The sequence below is a fragment of the Myotis davidii genome, unplaced genomic scaffold (genome assembly GCF_000327345.1).
Source record: "Myotis davidii unplaced genomic scaffold, ASM32734v1 scaffold273, whole genome shotgun sequence".
Lineage (NCBI taxonomy): Eukaryota > Metazoa > Chordata > Mammalia > Chiroptera > Vespertilionidae > Myotis > Myotis davidii.
Genome location: NW_006286263.1, coordinates 1,381,650 through 1,389,028, shown reverse-complemented (window position 1 = coordinate 1,389,028; position 7,379 = coordinate 1,381,650). Strand labels below are relative to the sequence as shown.

General features: G+C 47.5%; 1 pseudogene; it reads left to right on the top strand.

The window, feature by feature from the left end:
* Positions 1–1,458: 1,458 nt before the first annotated feature.
* LOC102760708 lies at positions 1,459–2,798 on the top strand (annotated as a pseudogene).
* Positions 2,799–7,379: the final 4,581 nt, after the last annotated feature.

Below are 7,379 nucleotides of genomic sequence, written 5' to 3'. Positions count from 1 at the left end.
GCCGAGGCATCAGGCCTGGATCAGGGGCAGAGCCAGCAATCAGAGGGGTCTGGGGGTCCCCTGCCCAGGCCTGACACCTCTGGCAGAGGCGTCAGGCCTGAGCAAGGGGTCGATCCTGCGATTGGAGGGTGATGGGGGTCAACGCCTGAGGGCTCCCAGTATGTGAGAGGGGGCAGGCTGGGCTGAGGGACACTCAACCCCCACCCCCACCCAGTGCATGAATTTCATGCACTGGGCCCCTAGTCCTAATATATAAAAAGCTAGGGTCTATAACATCCAAAATGACTGAAGGCTCGACCAAATGCCAGGCTAGGGAGCTGAGTGCCCCCGCTCCCCCTCCCTAGACGCTCCACAAGGTCACTCAAGCCTGTCCTGCTCCAGACAAAGTGTGATCACTGTGCAGGAAGAAATGTAGTAAAAAATTAAAAACCGATGACCAAGGGTCTGTCTCCATGAGCTCACGGGAAAATCAGTGGCAGCGGTGACTGGCTAGTGGTAACTGGTGAGCAGCTGAAAATCAGAGTTCTTGGTCCCTCTTCCTGGTCTTCAGCCTCCAATCAATTGGTGGCAGAGGTGCAGCCAGCATCCTGGGCCTGGACCTGCACCAGTGCCCGCCCATGTGCCTGCCCCTGCACCCGGCTTTTCTCTCTTCCCCTCGAGGCGGGGCAGAACTGGGGACTGGATCCCTTAGTAGGCCTGCAGGTGCAATCTCAAGAGGACAGGCCAGGCACCAAGAGGCAGAGAGGTCAGGAAACCTTCCTGGAGGTCAGGCTATTGGTCTGATTGCGGGTCCATCTGTCCTGACGCCTGCCACCAGCCGCCTCCATGGAGAATGGGAGAACAAAGGGAGGGGCCGTTCTGCAAACCCAGGGAATCCAGGGTCCCAGGTACTGTGCCCCGCCCGCTGACACTTTCAATTGTTCCCTGAGTCAGAGGCACCACCCGAGAGGCCCTAGGCGCCTGTTGCAGCCACCTAGTGATCACTGTGCAGGAAGAAATGTAGTAAAAAAAAACAAACAAACAAAAAAAAACGATGACCAAGGGTCTGTCTCCATGAGCTCATGGGAACCTCTGAGCACTGGGCACCCCAACTATTTTAGGGGCTTCAGGTGAGCAGGGGAGGCAGAGAGGTCAGGAAACCTTCCTGGAGGTTGGGCTATTGGTCTGATTGCGGATCCATCTGTCCTGACGTCTGCCAACAGCCGCCTCCATGGAGAATGGGAGAACAAAGGAAGGGGGCCGTTCTGCAAACCCAGGGAATCCAGGGTGCCAGGTACTGTGCCCCGCCCGCTGACACTTTCAATTGTTCCCTGAGTCAGAGGCACCACCCGAGAGGCCCTAGGCGCCTGTTGCAGCCACCTATCCACGTTTGCCTGTTCGTCTTTGTGTCTGTCTGTGTCTGTCAAGCTGTCCCGAGCTCGCCTCCACTTCTAGAATTAAGCTTCTGGTATAGACAACCTGCGAACCTTCATCCCTTTCCCATGGCAGGATACTTGCCCCCCACAGGCTTCACCCCTCTGCCCCCTCCTCCCTGCCCTGTGACCACTGAGTACCCAGAGCAGGTGCAGCCAGCATCCTGGGCCTGGACCTGCACCAGTGCCCGCCCATGTGCCTGCCCCTGCACCCGGCTTTTCTCTCTTCCCCTCGCCCAGCCCCAGTGCCCTGAGGCCTGCTGCCCTCCTCTTGCCACTGCCTGGGGTACTTCTGGTCTCGTATTCTTGGTGCTGATTGACCAAATCCTGATTCACCAGAGGGTTGTGCGAGTGGAAACATGCCTAGGCTGGGAGACAAGTAACCGGTATGAACTGCACTCAGGGGCTGGACAGCCCCTGGGTCAGGCGGCTGAAGAGAGCAACTGCTGTGCATGTCTGTGTTGTGGGGCCACCGGCCCCTTCGCATCCGTCTGTTGGACTCCGGGGACCGAGAGATGGAAGTACAGTCACCACCAGGCACCACCATTGGCCATGGTGCAGACCTGGCATCCCTTCCTCCAAGTTTTCCACTCAAGATGCCGATCGCCATCCGATCCTGTGAGTGGTGGGGCCCTGCTGGACCTGTGGCTGTGCTGCTGGACCTGTGGTTATGGCGCAGACACCTACTTTGAGGTGAAGACTCTGGATGAGTCCCACAGCGTGGACCGCATCAGCAAGCAGTGGGGGGAGGGGGCCTGCTCCAAGAAGCCCTCATGGATGCAGATGACTTTGGCTTGCAGTCCCGCTGGATCTGGACGTGAGAGTGAAGGCTGTACTGCTCGGAGACACATTCCTCATTGACCACATGTTTTTTGAGAAGGGCCGAGGCCCTGGGCCCTCTGCCACCACCAGTTAGACGGCATCTCAGGGTGAGGACCATCACCTCAGCCAGAACTCAAGGTGGTCACGTGGCATGGCCTGGCCCCTCCTCAGAGGCAGCCCTTTCCTCCATGTTCACTGCAGAGGACAGACAGGGATGCCTAAGAGGCTGGGGCCATGGTGCCCCATCCCTACCCTACTCCCTTGGCCGCCTTCACCTGTGGCCACCACAGAAGGATATGTATGAGAGCCCTGCCCCTGCTACCTCTCACCACTGTCTCCGGCCATCCCTCAGCACACAGGCATATCGGCTTTCAAACTTGCCCCACTCACTTCCTCTCACCCCCTTCCAGGGCCTCTGCTCTGGAGTGGGCCTTTGGAATCCAGGGCTCTGGGGTTTTACAACAGAGCTGGGGTGGGAAAGGGTAAACAGCACCAAAGATGGCTGACATGGCCACCCCCCTCTGCCTCAGCTTGACCAATTAGTTCAGCCTCAGAATGTGGCTATCAGAGGAGATGCCTACTTCCCCAGCAACGGCTCTAGGACCTTGGCCCCAGTACCAACCTCCTCTCCCCCTTGGCCCTCCCCACAGCTGGTGCTTCCTGCAGCTCCGTGTGCCTTACTTAACCACTCCTTTCTCCCCTGTTCCTACAAAGGAGGCTGCATCTTTGTATGTTATATTTATATAAACTTTGTAACGTTTTGAAAAAACAAAACAAAACACAAAACAATGACCAAGAGAATGCCACAGTCAACATCCAGAGTCCGGCTCAGGAGAATGGAGAGAAGGGAGAATTCCATAAGTTGGCCCATGCCAAGATATTTCTGAGGGACTGCCTGGCGTGTGACAGTTGTATGACCACAGAGGAAGGAGTCCAAGTTTCTCAGTCACTACTGAGTCACTGCTCATGGTAAGGGCCAGCGAGCAGGGGGGCAGTAAGGAGCGAGGGGTTCTGGATAGCGAGAGGGATTTCCAACTGTTGGCTTTAGCCGGCAGGCGGACATCCCCTGAGTGGTCCCAGACTGCAAGAGGGTGAAGGCTGGGCTGAGGGACCCCCCGCCCCGCCCCCTTGTGCATGAATTTCATACACCGGGAGGGAGAGGAGGAGAGAGAGAAAAAACATCAATGTGAGAGAGACACGTGGATTGGTTGCCTCCCACGTGTGCCCCAGACCTGGATCAAACCTGCAGCCCAGGTACATGCCCTTTACTGGGAATCAAACCCAAGACCCTTTAATGCTCCAGCCAAAGCTCTAAACACTGAGACAAACCGGTCAGGGCTACAAGTTAATTCTTTTAATAATAGAAGCAATCTCAGGAAAAAACACACTCCACAGAGACATTTATTTCACAAATGTATTATTTATTAGGATATGAAATCACATGAACTTTTTATGTTATTTGAGTGTGGCTCCAGGAAGGGAGCTGGCAACTGATTGATGAAAATATATTTGATGAAAATATATTTACCCGTGTCTGAAAGCCCCAAACACTCCATAATTCTACTTACCGCAATATCATCATTGTTATTTAAATTTGACCTAAAATGATAGACTCACTTTTTAATTTGTTTGTTTACTTTGTTACTGAAAATATAGCGTTTACTAGTATATTCTACATGACTTTATTTCTTTAAAAGAATGCTGAATTTTTTACCTTTACCATCAGTTATTCTGTCAGTGTCCCAATATTAACATGCAAACATGAAACAAACATTTCAAGGAACTTTAATGCTTTCACCACAGGAAGGCCATATGGGAACAAAACGATTGTTACAATGGAACACAGTGACCTGACCAGGTGGCCAATTAACAGAGAATATTTATTAAACAATACATTTTAACAGTTTCATAAAACCCAAGCCGATATCGGAGCGGAGCCATATTCACGGGTTCCTGGGATTAGATTTAGATACTTTAGATAATTTTATCCCTGCCTACTCAGAAATGTAATTAAATATTGTTGACATTTATTTTATTCCATAGTTACTTTGGGCTTTTTGCCTGCCTTACTTTAAAAAATATGAATTGTTCGATTCAGGTTCGGCTATAATGACAGGGTTTTGAGATAAAATTGCTTCTGGTGTAAAGTAGATGCTCTCCTATTTCACTGATAATAAAATAAAACACATGGATAGCTAGAAGGCCAAGTCCATTAAAAACAGGAGTGGATGGGGTATAATGTGGTCATGAGTGTAATTAGGATAGAGGGCTGTGCAAGGAGTGTAATCATTTTCTAAGCTTATCTGCATTCAGTAGTAAGACTGAGTACTCATGATATACAGCACAATAACAATTTTTAAAATACTAAGAAAATAAAATATTTTATTAATTTAAGTGAGCTTTCAACTCACTTAAGGAGGCTAACAATAAATTAATTAGAATTTACTTTGTTAATGGATAGGGCACAGCTTTACCACATGTATAGGAATGGCAAATAACCCAGATTAGTCCATTGGGAAGATATCAAGGAATGATGCTGAGATGTACTGCTTGCATGGAATGTTAAAGGACAAGAATTAGGTCTTTAAAGTAGTGTCAGAATAGCATTCTAGGAAACAGTAGCAGAACAGTCAAATTTGCACAGGCATGAAGAAGCCTGGGTTTTTGGGGTGGGAACTTATTTTGCAGTAATTTGTCTGTAGATGAGACTGAACAGGTAATTGGAAGCAAATCAGCAAGTCAATCAAGTCATTCCTTTTATTTTAATTACTAGGGGCCCAGTGCACGAATTCATGCAACTTGAAAGGAACTGTGGGACTCGAGGTTGCAGTGGACAGAGGGGCGGATCTTGGCCCATCCTCCGTGCCCCACCCGGCCCCTCGCCACAGCCCCTGGTCCCCTGTCTGCTGGCAGCCCCACTCCCACTGCTCCCATGCACTGACAGCATTGGTCCTGCTTGCACCCTCTAATGGCATGGAGCAATTGGGTCAGCACCGTCAGCAGGTGCAAGCCATGGCTGCTGCTCCAATCCCGCCTCAGGAACAGGGGAGGTGGAGAGTCCGTGAAGGGCGATCAGAGCCAGCAGCTGTCGCTTGCACCTGCTGATGGTGGCGCTGAGAGATCAGGGCCGGCACCAGCAGCGGGTGTAAGTGGCAGCTCCAGCACTGGCAGTGGGTACGAGCAGGGCCTACGCCAGCAGCAGATGCTAGCGCCAGGAAAGACCTTGGCACACAGGAGCAAAGAATTTTCAGTAACCACCGGAGGCTCGCCCAAATGACAACAACCAGCACCCTGACTTGGTCTGGTGCCCCCACTCACCTGCTCCACCATCCTGCCTTGGTGATGCCCACCATGTTCCGCACATGCCCCCTGGTGGTCAGCGCATGTCATAGCGACCAGTTGTTTGGTTGTTCTGCCATTTGGCCTATTTGCATATTAAGGTTTTACACATATAGATTTTTTTAATCCTCACACAAAGACGTGTATTTATGAGAGAGAGAGAGAGAGAGAGAGAGAGAGAGAGAGAGAGAGAGAAACATAGAGAGAGAGAGAGAAACATCAATGTAAGAGAGGAATATCAACTAATTTTCTCTGGGTATGTGCCCTGAGTAAGAATCAAATTCACAACCTTTTGGTGTATGAGACAACACTCCAACCTAAAAAGCCACACCTGCCAGGGCAACTAATTCATCACTTGCAACATTATGGTTTTTATACCAATACCCAACTATTTTTTAAAATTGATTTCAGAGAGGAAGAGAGTAGGAGAGATTTGGAAACATCAATAATGAGGGAGAATCATTGATTGGCTGCCTGCTGCACGTACCCCACTGGGAATGGAGCCCACAAACCTGGCATGTGCCCCAACTGGGAATTGAACCTTGGCTTCCTGGTTCATAGGTCAATGCTCAACCACTGAACCACACTGGCCTGGCCCAACTTTTTTTTTTTAATGATATTTTCATGAAGTAATATTTGGAAATATTTACCTCATTTGTATGAATCTCACTTTGACTTGTGATGAAAGCGTTAGTGTCTTAATTCAAAGTAGTGTATTCAAAATGAGTTAACAATAAGATGTAAAAAGTTTGGAAAATTATTAGAAAAAAGGAAAATGCACCAACTAACATGGGCAAGGATATTCTGCTTCTTTTCACTAATGAAACATTCATGGCATATTTATTACAGATTAAGTACCGCCATCAAGAGCACTGTTTTTGTTCAGTGTCAAACAAACTTGATGTGTAAATAACAGGCTTATTCCATTTACCATGTACTGATGTTTTTTCAGGCTTGGAATTATTCTCTTGAAAAGCCTCAGTAAGTTAGTAATTTTATTATGTATTTAATTCTTTATATGTTTCTTAGATTCATTTTCTCTTCTTTTCATATTAAGAAGAGAAAATAATAAGCCCTGATCCTTTTCAATAATTGCAACCTTCTCGATTCACTACAGTTTTAAAGCTAGTAAATCAAAGATACTTTCAGGAATAAAAAGAGAAAAAGTAAACTATTTCCAAATTTTCTGGGAAAAAATTTCATTTAATTTGAGAATCTTAGGAGTGATTACATACTGTACCTTCAATGTTTTATTATTTAACTTTTAAAATTCAAAATAAAAATATACAAAAGTAAAATAACCTAGTTATCTGATACAGTAAATGCCCATGGTATTTTGAAGTGCACGGACCAGGACATAGACACTCTTATTTTTGTGGCTGTGTTGAGATGTAGAATAATGGGTGGTGATGGTTTGTTGTAATGACAGAGAAGTTAAGACTCTGACATGATCCAGGGCCAATACAGTTCTGTTTTCTTAGTTTATTATGTTTCAATGAAGAAAACAAATCCCTTTTGCTATTTTATTCTTTAATGTGATTGACTTGCCCTAGTTTTATTCAGAACAGCTGTTTTATGACAGTGTCCTTGGTTCTTAGCTATATCATGGAACAAAATAGGCAAAACTCCTTGATTTTGTGAGGTGCAAATACTAGTGATGAAACATAAATAAAAATAATTATTAATACGTAAATTTTGTAAAATACTAAAAAACCAGTGTGTGCCCTGGCCGGTTTTGCTCAGCAGATAGAGCATCAACCTGCAGACTGAAGGGTCCCTGGTTAGATTCTGGTCAAGGCTACATAT